Genomic DNA, 22,212 nt, shown 5'->3' on the forward strand with positions numbered 1-22,212 from the left:
ACCCGGCACTGAGCGCCAAGGCGCTCTTAGTGATAATAATGTAATAGCATATGCTTAACCTGGATTACTATTGATTTAACATTACCTGCTTGATCAAAATATTGACACTGGCACCCTCGCACCTTTATTGTGGACTGTAGCGTAATGCTGTCTAGCATGTTACACGATGGGAATGGGCCAGAACCCGGCGCAAACTTTACAGGCCAATGGGCCACCTGGGTCGGCCTTGAACTTTTGTTGGGCCAGTGGAGCCGGCCTTGAGCGACCCACTGGGTCAGCAGGGTCGCCCTGTTTCTCATACCTCGACATCTCGACTTCGTCTTTGGTCTCGTCGCCACCACCGCTTGGGTGTGACCCAACGCTCCTCCTCCTCTCTTTACCATCGGCTCTCCTTGCCAAATGCCACGGCCTCATCTGCCCTTCTGCAGAGCCAGCCTCAACGACTTGCTACTCGTGCTGGCTTGCTCAATCTGCTGCTACTCCTGCCGGGCGTCCACCAGTCCTCTTTCCGTGCCACAGCGCCCCAACCTGTCGCTGATGCCGTGACCACGGCGCCGGTGAAAGAGTGAGATCCGGACGCCCCGCTCCTGGTTTGGTCGTGCCACCCTTTCCCAATACACTAGTAGAAAAGAGGGTTTTGGTTCAGGCTGGGTCAGCCCATTAGTCCCGGTTCAGTCCAGAACCGGGACCCATGGGGGCATTGGTCCCGGTTCGTGAGGCCAGGGGCCTGCCGGGCCTCGTGGAGGCATTGGTCCTGGTTCGTCTGGCCTCTTTGGTCCCGGTTGGTGGGACGAACCGGGACCAATGGGCCTCGCTCCTGGCCCACCATCATTGGTCCCGGTTGGTGGCTTGAACCGGGACCACAGGCTGCCCTTTAGTCCCGGTTCATGTCACGAACCGGGACCAATGATGTGCCTATATATACCCCTCGCCCGTGAGAAGAGCACTCCAGTGCTCTGTTTTTCTCTGGCCGGCGAGGGGAGGGCTTTGTGGTGCTCTAGCTCACCCCCTATGCACATGAGGTGTTCGATGAAATACCCGAGCCACACTAGTTAAGCTTTCTCCTCTCGAAGCTCGACCTCAAAACGAAATTTTCCTCGAGATTTGTCTAGGTTTAGCGGCCCGTCACGTCCCATTCCCGTCTTCACCGCCGTCGATCGCCCGCGCCGATCTCGTCGCCGGCACCACCGTGGTGAGCCTCTTATTTTTATCTTCTTTCTGAAAGAAAATAATTCTTACTTTAGATAGATACTTGTCTAATTTTCTTACTATTTTATTGCTTGTCATTATATAGTGCGATGATTTTGGTATCCGCCCCCGTCGGCTCTCGTCCTGTCTATGATTCGGATGTGGTATATATTATCTTTATAACTATTGGTTCATTTATTGTTTATGAAAATTATGACGACATACGTGACATAGATTTTATTTATGTAGGAGGTAGTTGAACCGGAAATTCCAACCGACCCTATTGTCGAGAGGTTAAATTTAGTTAAAGAAGAAAACAATTTCTTGAAGGAAAAAATAAAAAAATTGAGGAGAAGAAGATGATATTGGAGTTGCATGTTGCGGATGTCGTCGATGGTCACAAGATTAAGATGGATGCAATGCGCTTGAAGATTAGAAAGATTAGAAAATATGCCATTCATACCGAGGCTTGGTATCATTATGTCGTTGGATCAATTGTTACCTTGGTTGCGATTATATCGCATTTGTTTTCGCATTGAAATGTTTTACATAGTTTTAATGTATGGTTTAATTGATTAGATGCTCTCGAGAGCTATATGTTGTTAGATGAGAACTATGTATGTACTTTGATTTTAATGTGATGATGAACTTCTATTAATTTGGTCACTTAATTATCTATTCATGATGTTCTGTAATGGTTTTTGGCACACTTAATTATATATAATGCACGCAGATGAAACGGCAATGGATGTACGGTGACAGACACACCTCCGAGTACATTAAGGGCGTGCATGATTTTCTCGAAGTGGCTGAGGCAAACAAGCAGAATGGTTTTATGTGTTGTCCATGCCCTAAATGTGGGAATACGAAGTCTTACTCTGACCAGAAAATCCTTCACACCCACCTGCTTTACAAGGGTTTCGTGCCACACTATAACGTTTGGATGAGGCACGGAGAAATAGGGGTTATGATGGAAGACGGCGAAGAAGAAGAGGACGATGACAACTATGTGCCCCCTGAATACGGTGATGCTGCAACGGGGGAAGCTGTTGAAGATCAAGAGGAACCAGATGATGTGCCCAATGATGCTGCAACGGGGGAAGCTGCTGAAGATCAAGAGGAACCAGACGATGTGCCCGATGATGATGATCTCCGCCGGGTCATTGTCGATGCAAGGACGCAATGCGAAAGTAAAAGGGGAAGCTGAAGTTCGATGCATGTTAGAGATCACAAAAAAGGGTTGTACCCCAATTGCGAAGATGGCAACACAAAGCTCGGTACCATACTGGAATTGTTGCAGTGGAAGGCAGAGAATGTTGTGCCTGACAAAGGATTTGAGAAGCTACTGAAAATATTGAAGAAGAAGCTTCCAAAGGATAACGAATTGCCCGACAGTACATACGCAGCAAAGAAGGTCGTATGCCCTCTAGGATTGGAGGTGCAGAAGATACATGCATGCCCTAATGACTGCATCCTCTACCGTGGTGCGTACAAGGATCTGAACGCATGCCCGGTATGCGGTGCATTGCAGTATAAGATCAGATGAGATGGCCCTGGTGATGTTGACGGTGAGCCCCCCAGGAAGAGGGTTCCTGCGAAGGTGATGTGGTATGCTCCTATAATACCACGGTTGAAACGTCTGTTCAGAAACGAAGAGCATGCCAAGTTGATGCGATGGCACAGTGAGGACCGTAAGAAAGACGGAAACTTGAGAGCACCCGCTGACGGGTCGCAGTGGAGAAAAATCGAGAGAAAGTACTGGGCTGAGTTTGCAAGTGAACCAAGGAGTGTATGGTTTGGTTTAAACGCGGATGGCATTAATCGTTTCGGGGAGCAGAGCAGCAATCACAGCACCTGGCCCGTGACTCTATGTATGTATAACCTTCCTCCTTGGATGTGCATGAAGCGGAAGTTCATTATGATTCCAGTTCTCATCCAAGGCCCTAAGCAACCCGACAACAACATTGATGTGTACCTAAGGCCATTAGTTGAAGAACTTTTACAGCTGTGGAATGAAAACGGTGCACGTACGTGGGATGAGCACAAACAGGAGGAATTTAACCTGCATGCATTGCTGTTTGTAACCATCAACGATTGGCCCGCTCTCAGTAACCTTTTAGGACAGACAAACAAGGGATACCACGCATGCACACACTGTTTAGATGAAACTGAAAGTATATACCTGGACAAATGCAGGAAGAATGTGTACCTAGGCCATCGTCGATTTCTTTCGACCAACCATCAATGTCGAAAGAAAGGCAAGCATTACAAAGGCGAGGCAGATCACCGGAAGAAGCCCGCCATGCGTACCGGTGATCACGTACTTGCTATGGTCAATGATTTACACATAATCTTTGGAAAGGGTCCCGGCGGACTAGTTGTTCCGAATGATGCTGAGGGACACGCACCCATGTGGAAGAAGAAATCTATATTTTGGGACCTACCCTACTGGAAACACCTAGAGGTCCGCTCTTCAATCGACGTGATGCACGTGACGAAGAACCTTTGCGTGAACCTGCTAGGATTCTTGGGTGTGTATGGGAAGACAAAAGATACACCTGAGACACGGGAGGACCTGCAACGTTTGCACGAAAAAGACGGCATGCCTCCGAAGCAGTATGAAGGTCCTGCCAGCTATGCTCTTACGAAAGAAGAGAAAGAAATCTTCTTTGAATGCCTGCTCAGTATGAAGGTCCCGACTGGCTTCTCGTCGAATATAAAGGGAATAATAAATATGCCAGAGAAAAATTTCCAGAACCTAAAGTCTCATGACTGACACGTGATTATGACGCAACTGTTTCCGGTTGCATTGAGGGGGCTTCTATCGGAAAACGTCTGATTAGCCATTGTGAAGCTATGTGCATTCCTCAATGCAATCTCTTAGAAGGTGATCGATCCAGAAATCATGCCAAGGCTAAGCAGTGATGTGGCGCATTGTCTTGTCAGTTTCGAGCTGGTGTTCCCACCATCCTTCTTCAATATCATGACGCACGTCCTAGTTCATCTAGTCGACGAGATTGTCATTCTGGGGCCCATATTTCTACACAATATGTTCCCCTTTGAGAGGTTCATGGGAGTCCTAAAGAAATATGTCCGTAACCGCGCTAGGCCAGAAGGAAGCATCTCCATGGGCTATCAAACAGAGGATATCATTGGGTTTTGTGTTGACTTCATTCCTGGCCTTAAGAAGATAGGTCTCCCTAAATCATGGTATGAGAGGAGACTGACTGGAAAAGGCACGCTTGGAGGGGACTCAATAATATGCAGGGACGGATATTCTTGGTCTCAAGCACACTACACACTTCTACAGAACTCTACCTTGGTGACCCCGTATGTCGATGAACACAAGAACAATCTGCGCTCCAAACACCCGGAGTAGTGCGACGACTGGATTACATGTGAACACATCAGGACTTTCAGCAGTTGGTTGGAAACACGTCTCAGAGGTGACAACACTGTTTGTGATGAGCTGTACTTGTTGTCCAGGGGACCATCTTTGACTGTATTAACTTACAAAGGATACGAGATAAATGGGAATACATTTTACACGATCACCCAAGATCAAAAGAGCAGCAACCAAAACAGCAGTGTCCGCTTTGATGCAACAACCGAGAGGGGAAAGGACACATATTATGGTTACATAGTGGACATATGGGAACTTGACTACGGACATGATTTTAAGGTCCCTTTTTTTAAGTGCAAATGGGTCAATCTATCAGGAGGCGGGGTACAGGTAGACCCATAGTACAGAATGACAACAGTGGATCTGAAAAATCTTGGGTACACTAACAAACCGTTCGTCCTAGCCAATGATGTGGCACATGTTATCTATGTCAAGGACATGTCTACCAAACCGAGAAAAAGAAAAAATAAGGAAGCGAATACATCATACGATGAGCCAAAGCGCCACATAGTTCTTTCAGGAAAAAGGGACATCGTGGGAGTGGAGAGCAAGACAGACATGTCTGAAGATTATGAAAAGTTTCATGAAATTCCTCCCTTCAAAATCAAGGTTGACCCAAGCATCCTGATAAACGATGAACATTATCCATGGTTACGGGCGCAATAAGCAAATGACACAAACGAAGAAAAAGTGAGGGCTTTCTCCCACAACTATTATGATGATACCATGCCAACTTTGTAACAGACGAGTATGATACCATTGTCTGTTTTGTACATGCACATGCTATGTGGGTGAAATTATGATACCATGCCAACTTTCAACTTTTTCAGAGTTGATTTGAAATGCTTTAATGTCTTATGGTTCGGCCCTCGTAATACCATTAATCCCGGTTCGCTCCTTGTCAACTATGTTCTCACCAAGAACACTCAAGAGGGCAGCCACGTGGGCCATTGGTCCCGGTTCGTCTGGACCTTTTGGTCCCGGTTCCACGCACGAACCGGGACCAATGCGCCTCGCCCCTGGCCCATGACCATTAGTCCCGGTTTGTGCCACAAACCAGGACTAAAGGGTTGGTCCTCGTTGCGGTCAGAGTTTAGTCCCACCTCGCCAACCGAAGGGCGCTCACACCGGTTTATAAGCTCGTCCCTCTCTGCCTTGTTAAGCTCCTCTCAAAGTGAAAATATATGCCCTTATACAGGGAATTTGACCTAAATTCGGAGTGAATTTCTCTGAAATTCATAGAAATTTATTATGAATTTAGGTTGAATTCTCTCTATAGGCGCATCTATGCTCATTTTTTTAGTAAGTTAATCACAAACTTGTGATTCACACAAATTTCAAATAATTCAAATTTTAACTATTCAAATTTGAAAACTAATGGCACTAACAAAAAGTTTATAATTTTTCTAAAACTAATGGCACTAACAGAAAGTTTATAATTTTCCTGACCTAAAAGCAAAAAGAATTAAAAAATAAAGCAAAAAACAAAAGAAAATAAATAATACAAAAAACAAAACAAAAAAACTGGAAAAAAAAAACTATTTTTATAGTAAGTTAATCACAAACTTGTGATTCACACAAATTTCAAAGAATTCAAATTTTAACTATTCAAATTTGAAAACTAATGGCACTAACAGAAAGTTTATAATTTTTCTAAAACTAATGGCACTAACAGAAAGTTTATAATTTTTCTGACCTAAAAGCAAAAAGAATTAAAAACTAAAGGGAAAAACAAAATAAAATAAATAATGCAAAAACAAAACAAAAAAATGGAAAAAAAAAACTAATTTTATAGTAAAGTTAATCACAAACTTGTGATTCACACAAATTTCAAAGAATTCAAATTTGAAAACTAATGGCACTAACAGAAAGTTTATAATTTTTCTGACCTAAAAGAAAAAAGAATTAAAAAAATAAAGCAAAAAACAAAAGAAAATAAATAATGCAAAAAACAAAACAAAAAACTGGAAAACAAATAAAAAAATTGCCACCTCACTACAAGGATTCCGGTCTATTGCAACAAAAATTATTGCTACAACTATATTTTGTTGCAATAAAATGCTATATTACCAGAAAATTCCAATTTATGGTAATAGGCTCTACATATTGCCACAATTTTGTTTCATCGCGCTAAGTACTCATTTTGTTGCAATAGAAGCCATGTATTGCCACAAGATGCATCGGCGTTGTAATATGGTAGTGATATTGCGACAGTTCCATCCCGTTGCGTGACTTGGTCATCTTGTTGCAATAAAGACTAGGTATTGCAAAAAAGTACATCTTTGTGGTAATATTTAGACATATATTGCAACAATTCTGACATGTGGCGCTAGTCATAGATACTGTTGCAAAAAAACATGGCTTCGTATTGCAATAAAGCATGCATTGGTTGTAATAGGGTGACTTTTTGCCTCACCTTCATTGCGTTGAAATAACTATTACATATTGCAACAAATTCAACATCCATGGTAATACGTACAACATAATGCAACAATCCTCTGGTGTTGCCAAAAAGGAGCAGGATATTGCAGCGATATTCTCTACAGTGCTTATGATTTTTTTCCTTTATTTATTATACTATTTCTTAGGATCTGATTAAAGGCGCGTACTAGTTTATAGAGGTATTAACACATTAGGTAACACAACTTGCACCTAAAATTGCATTTTAGTCACATATCTTGCAAAGTGGACATCGGTGGTATCACAACTTGGAGGAGCGCTCGCTTACGCGCGTGCGAAGCGTTGCACTCTCGCGGACGCCCTTCACTTTAGGGTTTATTGCACCACCAGGGTCTCCTCCATTCGCCCTACTGACCTCCTCTGGTAGCAGGGGCGGACCCAGGATTAGGCCAGGCCTAGGCTGCTACAGTGCCTGTACAGTGTCGCTACAGTGCGCAATTTGCTGCAGTCAATGAAGTAATTCATTACCATGCCTCAGGCCCAGGCCCCCCGGCCTGGGTCCTAGATCCGCCGTTGTCCGGTAGCAAGGTCATCCTAGACACCAAAAAGACGGCAAGCTCAGTGCCCTTCTCACAAAGGTGAGTCGTGAGCACTGAGCAACAAATCCTCACATTCTCTTCCTAATTTTTCTGTATCTTGCTTGATGTGATTGTATGTATTTATGTGTGCTGTTAATAAAAAAATGAGATTCCATATAAAATTATGTGTTAAACAGAGAAATTGATCAAGGTTGCATACTAGCTATTTTAAACACTCCCAGACTCCATTTAAACAACTCTCCAGCCACCAATTGAGCAGTATAACACCTGTATCCCAGCCTAATTTCCAGCAATAATTCATCAGCAGATCAACAACAGTACATCAAGATATATATATATATATGTATGTATGTATGTATGTATGTATGTATGTATGTATGTATGTATATAAGGACATATGACACTAGATTTTAGTACGATATAGCAAATCATCTTAGCGAGATATATAACACATGTTTCAACATGACAACACACAAGTTTCAGCAGCCATACTTGTAAAGATTGTTCACACAAAAAACCATAAGTTGATGGCAAAGTAACGAAAATAGCGACAACACTAAAAGACCACAAGTTCATAGCAATAGTTTGTACATAGCATCACTGTCAAAATAGCAACATCACTAAAAGAACAACAACGACTCTTCTCTTCTCTTCATCACCAAACTGTTAGTGCTGGGCACTAGCTTATGTTCCCATTTGCCACAATAGATGACACTATGCAGGGGTGCCTTGTTTGAACCTATTTCACATCAGACTAAACTTTAGGAGAGATACTACTTGTAGGTAACCATCAAAAAAGTTCAGGAACATCCCTTTTCTTTTTCTAAACAATATAGAGACATCTCCTACATGGGCATGGGACTGTTGAGTCTGGGTGAGCACCATCGAAGGCAAAATTCAAGAAATCCTTCATGCCCCCTGTCCATCCAGCTCTTATCTCAGTGTCATTTTTGCCTTATCTCCGTAAAGCCAGTCCTGTTAAAAAAACATAACAGCTGCATTAGTAGCTGCATTACAGTCAATAGCATCACTAGCTGCATCACAAGACAAGACAACAGGGATACATACATACCAGTATTAGTGTCACATGGTAAAGCAAAATTTATCTATATATTGTAAATCAAAATTTGGTTGATGGAACAGGAAATAGTATTAGTGTCACATGGTAGTACACGTGACATGAAATTATCCCCTTCCTACTTTTTCTCCAGCTGCGAGGGCGACTTGGACGCCGCGGTGATTCAACAATGACTGACTTCGGTGCCGCTCCCCTAGCTACGGTGACCCGCAGGCCACGGCAGCGCCCCGACGCGACCGCGGTCTGGTACTGACCACACCCGACGGCAGCACAACGCTTGCCCCACGCAGTTACGACCCGACGGCCATGGTGATCCTCCGGGCAGTGGCATCCTCCGCGACCCGGTGCTACACCCACACGCGAGTGAGACCAAGCGGCTGCGGCACTGCATCCATGCGACGGCGACACGACGTTGCCCACTCACAAGGGATACCAAGCGGCCGCGACGCTGCATCTAGGTGTGGTGGCTTGCTTGCCGTCAAAACTGCTCCACGTGAATGTTTTGCTGATGTTTGACAGAGAAATTGCTGATGTTTTGCTGTAACAGAATGAATGTGGATGTACAAACAAATACTAGTTCTTTTGCTGCATGTGAATCAGTGTAGATCTACAGAAAATACTTGAATGAACGTGGATGTACATGATGTCTTTTCTGTCATTTCAGTGACTTGGATAACACTGGGATTTTGCTTCTTGTACATCCACATTCATTCTTCACTGATTCAGAGTATTGGTATAGTGAAATTCATGTGCTGATGTTATTTTTGTATACTTGTACACCCACTGATGCCAAGTATGTACTGGTGATTTCAGAGATAACTGAAATTCATGAGATAACATTCAGACAGCTAGAATTCAGTGACATGTTGTGCATATACTGGTGGTTAACATCTTCACTCTTGATAAATTCAAAGTTGACTAAATCAACCAACTAACCTCTTATGCCTTACTACCCTGTCTAATTCTAGCTAGTAAAAAGGAACAATTTTCCATGAGAAACAATATTCTTGCGTAGCTATTTAGAGATATAAGACCATCTAAAAATGCATCCAACAAGTGATCTTCAGTACAAATATTCAGGGATAAAATGATAATCTCCTAGAAAAATGTCAGCACAGGTACCAATGAGCTTCAGTACGAATAATCAAAGATACCAGGCAATCCAAAATTCATCCAACACATGATCTTCAATACAAATATTCATGGATAATATGATAATCTCCTGGCAAAATATCGGCACAAGTAACCATGAGCTTAAAACTGACAACCAGATTGTTTAACTTATGCTCAAGAACATAGCATACCTTTATGGTACTGACCTCCACGAATGTGTGGTTCTACATACCAATAAAATAGCAAGCAAGGGAAAATTAGTCTGCTACTTTCAAACTAAAATCAGCATCCTTATGTTGTATGTATAGCACAGTACTAACGCCCATGTGATGTATTTTGAATCTAAATTTATGCACTTTGCTGCACTTGCAACGGAAAATACAGAGGGAAACATGAGGGGCTGACCAGGGGAGAGCTGCTGCAGGGCGTTGCACTGAAGCTTACGGGAGTCCCGGGAAAGTGAGCAGGATGGCAGGTCCGTTGGCACCAGAGTTGAGGTATCGGGCGGTCCAGCCACGCGCCCACGGGCAGGATCGATCGGCCAAGATCTAGGGAGGAGGAGGCCGACGGGCGGAAGGCGCCGAGCGGCGGGTGGCGGAGCAAGATTAGAGGGAGAGGGGAGCGGCACGGAGGTGCCGGCCTGGGCTGCTTCGTCGCGCCGCCATGATGTGGGTGCTGGATGCGGCTAGCGCTCGGCTCGCGCGGCGGTAGTTTTTTTAGGACCAGGGTCCAGCGCATGGAAAGGAAAGAGGAGAAGGAGCGAAGGAAACAGAAAAAATGATCGAATGAAAGGGGGAGGAGATCTCGTGCGGCGCAACCCAAGAGACGCATGTCTGATACATCGCACGAGCCCTACGCGCTCCACGAGGGCGTCTCATGGATCTTTTGTTCGAGTTGAAAGTCCACCCCCAATACGTAAGCGGGGTCCAACCATTTTTGTCCTAGTTGTAAGTCCACTCTCGACACAAATGGGGCTAGAGTTTTTTTTGTCCAAGTTGCAAGTCCACCCTCGACTCGCAACTGGGGCCTAACCTTTTTTGTCCGAGTTGCAAGTCCACCTTTGACTCGCAACTAGGGTCCAACCTTTTTTTGTCCAACTTGCAAGTCCACCCTCGGCTTGCAACTGGGGGCCGACCTGTTTTAGTCCCTGTTACGAATCCAACCTCGATTTGCAACTGGGGCCCGACCTTTTTTTCTCAGTTGCAAGTCCACCATCGACATGCAATTGGGGCTTGACCTTTCCTCGTCCCAGTTGCAACTCCACCCTCGGCTCGCAACTCGGGCCCAACCTTTTTTGTCCGAGTTGCAAGTCCAAACTCGACTCATAACTAGGGTCCGACCTTTTTTATTCCCAAATGAGAGTCCACCCTCGACTTGCCACTAGGGCTCTCGGGCCCAACTTTTTTTGTCCAAGTTGCAAGTCTAAACTCGACTCACAACTAGGGTCCGACCTTTTTTATTCCCAACTCAGAGTCCACCCTCGACTTGCCACTAGGGCTCCGATATTTTTTGTCCTAGTTGCAAGTCCACCCTCGTCAGCGAACAAACTGCAGACGATCCGGCCCAAGTAGCTAGGATACATTTTTCGTCTTTCTTTTGTTTTGTTTTCTTCATGTTTTTTATTTTTTTTATTTATCATTTTTCTTCATTGGTTTTCCTCTGCTATTTTTTTTTCAAAAGTTGATTTCATTTTTTCTGATTCCTTTTTCCTTTTTCATAAATTCACAAGTTTCAATAATTGTTTCAAAAAAAATTAATTTGTTCGTTTTTCTAAAAAAATCATGTTTATCAATTTTTTTAAACAAATCAAAATGTGTTCATTTTTTGTTCTCTGCTTATTTATCCATTTTCTCTATTTGTTTTTCTCATTTTTTATTTTTTCTAGTTCACTTTTAGTTCAATGTATATAAAAAAGTTTGCTTTTAGTTCATCGTATATAATCAAGTTCACCGTACACTGTATATTTGCTAAAAATTAGTGTGTATTTAGAAAATGGTCATCATATATTAAAGAATTGTTCATCATATATTGTAGAAATTTTGGTATTCGTTAACATTTTTTATAATTTGAAATAAATTATGTAAAATCCTGAACTGGACTGAACTTTGTTCCTTACTGAAAATTAATTATAAAGTATAAGAGTGAAAAACGCAAAAAGTTATAATCGTTGGTAGCCTAGAAGCTAACGATTAGAGGTGTACTTGTACAACGATCATACGCAAAAGCTAACAAATACTCCTAGATGTTAGCACTAGGGATCAGTTTCTTGTTTTCAGAAAAAGTTAGTGATCAGTTTTTTGTATGGGTAGCTAGTGACCAGGATTTTTTTTTTGTTGAGAGGAGCTAGTGACCAGATTTGCATTAGGGCTGGCCGCATAGGCGGACGCATGACGAGCTAGTTTTTACTAGTTGAGTTCCATTATACAAACAACATTTTCTGGCAGATAGGTGCCCGACATGCCATCAAGCCGTTGATGCATGGGATGAAAGGTGCAGCCATGCATTCAAAACAGCATCGTGCACATCCTGGGCGAGGAAGGATCGTACACACTAGTTTCGGTTTTAGTTTTGGGCTTTAACAAATTAAAATCAAACAAATAGGACAAAAAATAAAAAATAAGATGACACTGACATCATACTTAGATGTGAGATATACGGACCATATTTTTAACCTCCTGCTAAAAGGTCTCAAATTAGGGTCTTTGTTCCCATCAAAAATATAGCCTATATTTAACCTTCCCGCTAGTTACCTTCCACGGCGTCTTCACGGGCGATTGGATCTGACCTCTCGTCCCCGGTTCCTCTATGCTGCCGGCGTCATGACGGCGTCAACACAGCGCACCACAGTTGAGTCAGCTGCTACTCGTCAGGTTATTCCTCCCGATCTCCTCCCTTCCTATAATCTCCAGTCCTCGATCTCGCCCTCCTCGTTATCCTCTGCGCCCGCCGACGTGGACCGCGTCTCCGTGTCCTTGGCCATGCCGGCGGCGGCAGCGATGCGGTCTGGCGTCGGCGCCGACGGAGTTCTCCTTGCCCATCAAGCCCGTGTCTGGACCAAGCACGACACCACCTCGGTGTTGAACGCCGTGACAATGCCCGCCCGGGCTCAAATCCCCCTCCCCCACGAGCTCCTCCTCGGCGCGCCGCCACCCACGCCCAGACCTCGCCGCCGCCCATGGCCTCCGCCCACGCCCCCGCCCTTGGCCTCCGCCCACGCCCCCGCCCTCTCCCATCCCCTCTCCTCCCCCGAAGAAAGGAAAAGAGAAGAGACGCAGGGAGATCGAACCAGCAGATCGAGCGGCGGCCAGATCCATCCGCCACGGTCGCCCAGGGCTGGCGCGCCTCCGACGACGTGGCCGTGCCCGTGCGTCAAGGGCCTAGTCGGAGATGCTTCTGCTCCGCCATGGCCATGGAGCTTCCTCCCAATCCAAGGTCTTGGACTGGACGGGGACGGCTGCTCTTCCAATGCCTCGTCTCTTCTCTTCCGATCCATCCATCCCACACCCCATTCTATTTTCATATGTGTAGATACATAGTCAGATCAAACTGAACCCCAAACCATGGGCACTACTTCAAGAAATATAGTCCAGTAGGACCACGGAGGTGTGTCCCGGTAGAGTGAAAAAATATCCTCTGCCTTATGCCCTATGTGTTAGTTATTTACATACGTATGAGGGATCTCTGATTCATACCCTAGATTGCATAGATGCTGTTAGTATGATTCAGGCTCTCCAGCTTTTTTATGTCAACTAGGAAAGTCTGCAGTCATTTGAAAATCTAATCTTGATTGTAGTATCTCATCATACTCTTCCTTCAAAGGGATAAATAGTGCCTTTCACAGTATATCTCCTGGATAGTTCTGTCCTATTTCTAACATTTGAATATGGTAGATTGACCTCTGAATCAAATTAAGGTTTCTAGACCCTTTCGCAGAGTTACGCCATCATCCATCTGTATGTTTTTATATATGTTGCCATGTTGCTACAAGTTAGTAATTTGATGAAATCACCCCACTGTTCCATTAGTTACTGCCTAAGAGATTGTTGCTTTCTACCATCTGAACCTGACTAGAAAATAGTTATTTTCGAAGTTGGCTTTTTGTTGGAGTTTGATAGCATATTACATTAATCATTTACAATTTATTTGACTCATGGAGAGAATATGATCCTGTTGTTCACCTGAATATCATTCGTACCAGCTGATTTTAGGACAACGTATGTATTCAATCATCATGGCTGATTTCCTTCCTTCATAATCACCTATCTGAATGATGTCACAAGGGCACAATGATGAATTTTACGGACGATGCTCCTGGTACACAACATCCTTACTTTATAATCACCTATCTGAATAGTGCACAACATCAATGCTTTGTTAATGCCAAGTCCCATGATTGTTTTTGTGTGCAGTAAAGAAAGGCTCTGTTCTCTTAACAAGGATGGAAAGTATAACAGCATACAAAAACCAACGTGGACAACCCAGATCTGGTAAATTGTTTAGCATTTGCTATAATGCATAGAATCTTGGTGTGGGTTAAATTGCTAAACCTTCATGACTAAATCTTTTACAGGAACTCCAGAACAATCTGACACTCCAGTGTCTGCTAATGACATGTGTTCCCTTGTTGAATGTCCATCCCATGCTCGGCGCAACCGTGCGCTAATACATGATGGTACTTGCTTTCGTTTATATTTGTGTCATCATTTCTTACAATCTAATATCGAGTAATACAATATTTCTACAGGTGCCTACGAAGACGGTTGACAACAAAGAAAATAGTAATCCAAACTTGCAAAATATTCTGTTACAGAGATCTAGTCCTAATAAGACTCCAGGTTCAAGCCCAACTGTTATTTCTTCAAATGCGCTCATACAAGCTGCAGTAAGGAATTCTCGAATGTTTCAAGCAATGGTAAGTCACAACCTTGCTTTCTCTTCATGCTCAGCTGCATTTTATACATCATTGGCCTTCATAATTAGCTAGCTGCTTGTTCTCTTTTACCACGTGTTGTTGCTGCATCGAGTCACAATTTAAACAAAAAAAATGAATATGTGCTAGCTAGGGACATTAACTTTACTGAAACTATACATCGAGTCACAACTTAAAGCAATAGCAGAAGCTTTTATTAGATGCACGATCGGACGATGGCACCATTCTGTATGCACGAGCAGGATGTCATGAGCATGGGCGTGATGCCTTCGCCGCCGACTCCATTGCAATGTCCCATGCAATATCTCTTGGTGCTGATATGTGAGTCGTGAGGGTCGTTTTTGAAACGGACTCGCAACTCCTGATGCAAGCACTGAATATCAATAAGGTGGACTCGTCCGCCAATGCTGCTGTTATTGAGGATACAAGTACTGACTCGAATTATGGTTTTCTTATTATGAAATAAATGTATGTCATCGCTGGACAAACTCTGTTGCTCATGAGCTTACTAGTCTTGGTAGGATGTACGAACCTAACGACTATGTGGAATAGGAGGCCGATGTACCAGCCCTTGTGGCTGCCTGTGCTTTGGGTGATTCAGCCTAGCATTGTTAAGTTATAAAGTAATGCTTTTCTCAAAAGAGAAGCTTTTAGTAGATGTACTTGTGCTTATGCTTTACACATTTACACTTGTATAATTGTTCTGAACCCTCAGTTACATGCTTGCTGACACAGTATTAGTCCAGTTAGTTTGGCGATAGTTATTTTTAACAATGGGGATGGAATAATTGTATGGCGTATGTTATGTTCGACTCATTAACTAGAACTTTTTATTTTTCTTGATTGCAGGATCCAAAGAACTAGCTGGACTGGACTCTAGATCACGGACAGTTTAGTCTTCGCAGCTAATTAGGATGGCTAAATTACATTTGCGTTTCATTTGATGGGTATTTGATATGAGAATTGTGAATGTTATGAATTTACATATTATACGTTTTTTACGGTTGCAAAAGGTTGTACCACAACCCATTTTCGGTTGCCACATGCTAGCACCACTACAAATATAGTGTTGCGTCATATCTCAGTCGCTACGCCTACCTGTTTTGTTGCACAAGGATGTTGCAACGGAGCACTTTATATTGTCGCAATAGCTTGGCACTACTTTTTTTTCACGATGCGATAACTGTTTGGCGCCACCAAAGTAAGTTTGTTGAAATAGAGTATCGCCATAGAAAGTTTAAATTGTCGCAATAGTTTCTTGCTACAAAGATTTTACCTGTTGTGATACCTATTTATCACCACCAAAGCAAGTATGTTGCAATTTCCTGTTACGACGACCGGAATATTTGTTGCCATAAGTTAACGCCACAAGTGCAGTGGGTCGTGGCAACATGCCTAATGCCAGGAAAACAAGGATTGTTGCCATAGTTTATTGCCACAAGTGAGGTGGGTCGTGGCAACATGCCTAATGCCACGAAAACACAGATTGTGGCCATTGTTTATTGCCACAATTGACTATTGCCACGGAAGCATAATGCGCCACGAAATGGCCGTCGTTGCCATAGGTTGTTGCCACAAATGTCTATCGCTACAAGATATCAGTCGCCACGATTCGTCACATGTTGCATTAAAGCGATCTCCACAAATCAAATTGTGGCATCAGGTGAGTGTTGCCACGGGAAAATATGTGGCAACTCCCCGCATGTATGTTGCAATAGCACGCTTTATTGCCACAATTGCTTTTTCGTCGTAAAAACCTATTACCATGTGTCCAGTCGCAACGGCTGCCAACGAATGTCGTTTTGTGGCAATAGGTACTTATCGCCACGAAACAGCATGTATTGCAACAAACGTTTTTGTTGCAATAGACCTGGATCCTTGTATATTGGGCCACCACGGCCTGAATATGACTAGAAATCCAACCTGGGCCAGGATTCAGGCTCGCAGAAGGCCCAGTAGGCCCACAGATAGCATAGTATGAGATTAGGCCCGTAAGCCTGCATTTGAGAGGAGCTCGAGAGGGCAGCCTGGGGCTTATAAACCACTCCGAGCCCCTCTCAACTACCGAGGTGGGACTAAACTTTTGGCCGCGGGCAGCGCAAGGCCTTTGGTCCCGGTTGGTGGCACCAACCGGTACTAAAGGTGGGCTTTAGTCCCGGTTGGTGGCACCAACCGGTACCAATGCCCACCTTTAGTCCCGGTTGCTGCCACCAACCAGGACCAAAGGTCTCTGTTTCCCACCCTTTGGGCTGCCGAAAACTGGCATTTGGTCCCGGTTGGTGGCACCAACTGGTACTAAAGGGGGCATTGGTCCCGGTTGGTGCCACGAACCGGGACCAATACTCTGTGTATATAAGCAGGACTTAGGAATTTTTCAGTTTCATCGACCATTTGCCCCCGACGACGCCGCCAGGCTGCCCGTGTTGGCCGTCGCCGCCCGCTCCTCGTCGTCGTCGCCCCGCGCCCTTGCCCCGACGGGTCGCCGCCCGGTCCTCGTCGCCGTCGCCCTGCCCCCACGCACCGCCCCGCCTCGAGCTCCCCTGCTCTGACGCGCGTGCCGCCCCAGCGCCCCGAGACCCTGCCCCGTGCTCGCCGTCGCCACCTGCTCCTCGTCGCCGTCGCCCCGCGCCCTTGCCCCGACGGGTCGCCGCCCGGTCCTCGTCGCCGTCGCCCTGCCCCCACGCGCCGCCCCGCCTCGAGCTCCCCTGCTCTAACGCGCGCGCCGCCCCGGCACCCCGAGCCCCTGCCCCGTCCCGCCCTCGCCGCCCCCGCCGTCGCCATCGTCATCGTTGGTCGCCCCCGCTGTGAGCCGCCGCGCCGCCCCGGCTCTTTTTTTCATTTTTATTAGTTTAATTTTTTTGTTCATATATATAATGTATATGTGTATGTATGTGGCTATGTGTATGTAGATGTTCAAAATGTATAAAAATTGTTCAGAGCATGTTTTTGTTCATATATGTATTTTTTTGTTCATATGTGTACTAATGTTTTTCCATATATGTAATTTTTCTGGTTGTAAAGAGTTAGGAAATTTTAGAATATGCTAAATATATATGTCAAAAATGTTTTTTTGTTCATAGAAAGTTTTTTGTTCATATATAGAAAGTTTTTATATATGACTATGGATATATATGAGAAATGATGATCCATGGAAAAGTTTTATATATGTAAAAGTTACATATTTAGAAAAGTTTTATATATCTAGCTAGGAAGGGAAGAAGAAGAAAAAGAAGGATGGCAAAGAAGAAAATAAGAAGAGGAAGAAAGAAGAAGAGGAGAGGAAGAAGAGGAGAAATAAATAAGAAGAAAAAAGAAGAAAAAGAAGAGGAGAAGAAGAAAGGAATAGAGGAGAGGGAGAGAAAATAGAATATACCTTTCTTCTTCTCCTCTTTTTTTTCTTCTTTTTTTTCTTCAATCTTCTCCTCTATTCCTTTCTTCTTCTCCTCTTTTTATTTCTTCTTCGTCTTCTTATTTTTTATCGGATATGTCATTGTCGATATACCCCGTGTCCCGATAACTTCAACACGAGGGGGGGTTCAACCTACCCCCCTCCCCGATAACATTATTTTCCCATGTATGTATGTCGTCGTTGTCGATATAAACCCCTCCCGGATAACTTCGACAGTGATAAATTATACCACGGGAGCACCCCCGGTCCTCTCGCTCGACCAAAACTCTCGAGGACACCCAAACCCTAGAAAAAAAATGATGTCGGTCTCCTACCCCTTCCCGCCGCGCCCCTACCCTTGAAGCGTTGCCGAGGCCACCCCAAACCCGGAATAAGCTAGGTCTACGTTTGCCACTAATATATCCACATGCTGTCATGATTGTGTAATAATTGCCATGTTGTAATATTTGTAGAAACAATGGAGCACGGACGAGACGAGGAAGCAGAAGAGGTGTTGGGGGACATAATCTTAGCCGAAGGTAATGTCTTGTCGTATCTTAACGATAATGATGGTCTGGAAGAACAGAGTGAAGAAGCAGGCTACGGTGATCGAATAATGGAGGAGGAAAGACATGATTATGATGGCTCCGGTGACCCAATGCTGGTGCAAGAAGGAGCCCGTGGTGACGGCTCCGGTGACCGAACAAAGTCCGGCCAGGTAAATATATTAGTTAAGCCTGTGCTGACTAGCTAATTGATGCATTCATTGTTTTGGTATGTACACATATTAATTAACTCTCGTCTTTCTTCTTTTTTCTAGCCCTCCGGATCGAGCACAACTTCGGTAAAGAGACGAGGCCCGAAGAAAAAGTTGCGCTCGGATGGAAGGTTTGAGATCACAGCAATCGCGCGCGATGGCCAACTGATTGAACCCATCCGGACAAAGGAAGCATTTTCTGCTCAGTGTGGGGTTCTTGTTAGGGAAAAGATCCCGATCAGCATCCACCAATGGTATAAGCCTAAGAACGAAGACCCTGAGGTGTCTTATGTCAATGATATGCAGAAAGATGATCTTTGGACTGAGCTGAAGGCAAATTTCACCCTACCGCCAGAGGAGGATCCGAAGAAGTCAGTTAAAGAGCAATTAATCAAGTCTCATGCTCTTAAGAAGATGGCAGACCTATTCAGGAGGTGGAAGAATGAGCTGAAAACGTTTGTCGACAAAGAAGAGACACCAGAATTCATCGGCAAATATGAGAAGATCAGAGATCACTGGCCCGCATTTTTGGCCCACAAGACATCAAAAAAGAGTAAGAATATGTCAGCGACAAACAAGGAAAATGCTGCGAAGAAGAAGCTTCACCATCGCACGGGGTCAGGTGGCTACCTCAAAGCCTGACCTAAGTGGGCCAAGGCTGAGAATGATCTGCTTGATAAAGGGATCGAACCAGATACAATGAACTAGCCAGACCGTTGCCGAACTTGGTTCTTCGGGGCTGGCGGAACCTTGGACCCTGTATCAGGGAAGTGCGTTTGGACGGATGAGCAAATGAGAATACCAATCAAGAGGCTTCAGCACTATATCGATGCAGTGCAGCAAGGGACGTTCATTCCAGACAGAGAGAACGACGAGCTCACAATGGCCCTCGGGAATCTTGAGCACCCTGGACGGACACGAGGCACACCAGGCTCCGTTTCGTGGAAGGCTGGTTTTCCAGACGCAGGCGGTTACAAATGCCAGGAGAGGAGGAAAAAAGTGGAGCATGCCCAAATTCAGACGCTGCATGAAAGGGTTCAAGCCCTAGAGGAACGAGAAGTAGCTCGCAGCAAGCGACCTGTCGAAACTACCCCCGAAGCTACCCCACCATCTCAGCGGAGAAGCAGTGTGGCTTCCACAGAGCTGCTTCAGCCGGAGCATGTCTTTACGGCTCCTGCTAGCTACCCCGTGGATGCTATCACGGAGTCTCAACATTGCCACCTTATGACGCAATGGCAGAACTTCAAAGTCAAGGCGGCTGTCGGCTCTGTTCGACCTCTTGAACCCGACGCAACTTTTCGCTGTCGTCTGATTCCAGAAGGATATGCTAGGGTGACGGTGGACGAAATAACGGAGGGATTTGAGGACCTCCAGCTTGACCACGCTACCGGTGAAGGGGAGACCCGGCTGGGTTCTTGTCTATTGACTCCATGCCTATGGCGGAAGGAGCTCATCAACCTTCTGAATTGGACGCCTCCGCCTCCTCCTCCTCCGGCGAGTCGGGGCACTCGCGCCCGAGCAGCCAGCCTCCTCCTTCTCCGCCTCGTCAGCAAGGGTGGAAGAGACCCGCTGCCGCTCTGGCTGCTCCGGCGCGTCGTAGTCCTTCTCCTCCGCCTCGTAAGCAAGGAAAGAAGACAGCCGCAGCCGCTCCGTCTGCTCTGCCGGCGTCTAGCAGTACAGCCAGAGGCGGGAGGCAATACAGCTTCGGTCCTTCTCTGAAGACTCCAGAGAAGTTACCATATGAAAGGACCCCGGAGGAGAACGCGAAGATCGCGCGACCCGAAGTGACGAACTTCTTTCAAGGGGTGAAAGCAAAGAAACATCCACCTCCGGAGGAGAAGGTAGATCCGGTGAAAGCGAAGCGCACTCTGGCTGCATTGACAAAACCACCAAAGTCTCCGCCAAAAGGCAACTATGACCGCATTATTGCAAAGACATTTGTCGAAGCGGAGCGGTCGGGAAGTACTGTCAGTGATCAAAGGATAAAAGAAGGACGAGCTGGGAAAACAATTGCCCAGCTCGGCGAACAAGCGAACCAATCGTGCGCCCCGCTCAAGGTGTCTAGCGACATCGTCGCTAATGATCCGAGGATGGTGCCCGGTTATAGCAATCTTGGAGATTACCTGCCCGACGATGTACATTATGATTTCTTGGAGGTGGAGGGACACAGATACGAGTACGGGAAGCCTCTCGTCAAAGATGAAAGATCTCTAACAAAGATGATGCGAAGATTTCATGATTGGTACATGAAAACCTGCAGAGAGTCTGGGAGGAGGGATACTTTGACGCTGAGAGTTAGAGAGGAGCATGACCTCGTTGGAATTGAACTGTTGAATGTTCCATTTGAGGAGTTCTTCCAGTTTTTCAATCAAAAGGCCCTCGATAAAGCAACGGTCACTTGCTACTGTCTGTAAGTAGTACTACTTCTGTCATTAAGTCTCTCTATATAGGTCAGCTCTTTCATTGCATGTATTTATAATTATCCTCACTATACTATGCAGATTGGAGATCGCCGAATTGAAGAAAAGACAAATCGGTGATATTGGGTTCATTAACACAAATCTCATAGATGCAACTGAGGTTAAATATCATGCCGAAATACCGAGGCCAACTTGCTACGATCGTTGGTAATAAATGAAAACAAAGATATAATACTCTTTCCTTACAACTTCAAGTGAGTGTTACTGTCTTGTGCATATTTGGTTTTCCTTATTAGTCTAGGTTATAGTAATGTAATTGATGAGTTATGCATGAGTGCGCAGCTTCCACTATATTCTCCTAGAGATTAAGCTTGAGCAGGGACTAGTAACCGTCTTAGACTCGAGACAAAAAGATCTCCAGGACTATGCGGACATGACTCAAATGCTCGAGAAGTAAGTTAAATCGATCATTATCCACCATATCAGCAACTTCGTTCATTTCCTGATATCAAGTAATTGTTTTCTTTGTCTGGCAGGGTTTGGAGAAAATTCACCAAAAAAGCTCCGAGACTGCCGAAGAAGCTGCAATTTAGACACCCAAAAGTAAGTACTATAGTAACATGTTCCGCGCATCTCCTAGTGATTCAAGCGCTAGTTTCATCAATACCATTTGGCATGCTTGCTTATCAGTTTGATTGACCTCTATTTCTTGTAAAGTGGTTGTGGCAGGAATAAGGGAATGATTTCTGTGGATACTACGTTTGCGAGTCCATCCGTCACACGACCTGTGAACGGGGGTACTCTGGCGAACAATATGAAGTGCGTAAGCAATAATATTCACAATTTTATTTTATTACCGTCATTTGTGATGAGTTTAATTCATTCATATATATATATATATATATATATATATATATATGTATTGACCTCCTTGTT

At 44.8% G+C, this 22,212-nt stretch overlaps 1 long non-coding RNA gene and 1 pseudogene across 2 annotated transcripts; both read left to right on the forward strand.

Annotated features, from left to right (window-relative positions):
* Positions 1-1,921: 1,921 nt before the first annotated feature.
* On the forward strand, positions 1,922-4,113 carry LOC147992974 (uncharacterized; annotated as a pseudogene).
* An 8,459-nt stretch (positions 4,114-12,572) lies between these two features.
* On the forward strand, positions 12,573-15,795 carry LOC147992975 (uncharacterized). 2 transcript variants are annotated; one of them, XR_015609915.1, is made up of 6 exons: positions 12,573-12,651; positions 13,980-14,095; positions 14,191-14,268; positions 14,352-14,453; positions 14,526-14,693; positions 15,561-15,795. It is a non-coding gene; the product is annotated as an uncharacterized LOC147992975 (long non-coding RNA). The 2 variants fall into 2 exon arrangements; XR_015609916.1 differs by lacking the exon at positions 12,573-12,651 and adding an exon at positions 13,352-13,384 and having other exon boundaries at positions 13,980-14,268.
* Positions 15,796-22,212: the final 6,417 nt, after the last annotated feature.

The sequence above is a fragment of the Triticum urartu genome, chromosome 1A, assembly GCF_056163025.1.
Source record: "Triticum urartu cultivar PI428250 chromosome 1A, HENAU_Tu73, whole genome shotgun sequence".
NCBI lineage: Eukaryota > Viridiplantae > Streptophyta > Magnoliopsida > Poales > Poaceae > Triticum > Triticum urartu.